Raw genomic sequence first — 627 nt, forward strand, 5'->3', positions numbered from 1 at the left:
AAGTCAAGTCAAGTTTCAGTTACAACTGACGGTCAGTCAGTCTGTATGTCTTGGTGTCGAGCCCCAGCTGGGGCTCATGACCAGATATTTCTTTTTTGAATGAAAGTTACTGTCCTGTCCATTGGGGGGCGCCCTCTCTGACGAGAGGTCGGGTCTGTCATTTGTTAGTCAGTCTGCAGTTAACAGTCCATTGTCTGTATTTACACATATACAATTTGATATATATATATATATATTAACACAGTGAAGAGTGAAGTTACACCTTTATCCTTTAGAAGGCAGAGTTGCAAAATGCAGATGCCACCTTCCGAGGTACGTGGAAACTACATGTTTCCATGGAAACGGAGTCAGGCCGATATAACATGCAATCATAAACCGTACTGTCATACATAATTTCTTTATTGTTTGCATCCTGTTGCGTGTAGTGTGATATTCTGCCCGTCAACACAACAAATTAAAAAAAAACAAAACAAATATAATTGTTTACACTGGTTTTATTTAATAATTACTACTTGTACTTGTTTCGGCCCATATTTTCGATTATCCTCAGGCACGTCTCACATTACTGAAACACCCCAATATGGATCAATGTAAGTGCTAATCATAATACATGTAATTATTACTAAA

At 38.0% G+C, this 627-nt stretch overlaps 1 protein-coding gene across 1 annotated transcript in view; it reads right to left on the minus strand.

Annotated features, from left to right (window-relative positions):
- Positions 1–627, minus strand: part of LOC111867957 (zinc finger protein ush) — a 50,697-nt gene that overhangs the window by 49,547 nt on the left and 523 nt on the right. The window lies entirely within an intron of this gene.

This window comes from Cryptotermes secundus, unplaced genomic scaffold, assembly GCF_002891405.2.
Source record: "Cryptotermes secundus unplaced genomic scaffold, Csec_1.0 scaffold337, whole genome shotgun sequence".
NCBI lineage: Eukaryota > Metazoa > Arthropoda > Insecta > Blattodea > Kalotermitidae > Cryptotermes > Cryptotermes secundus.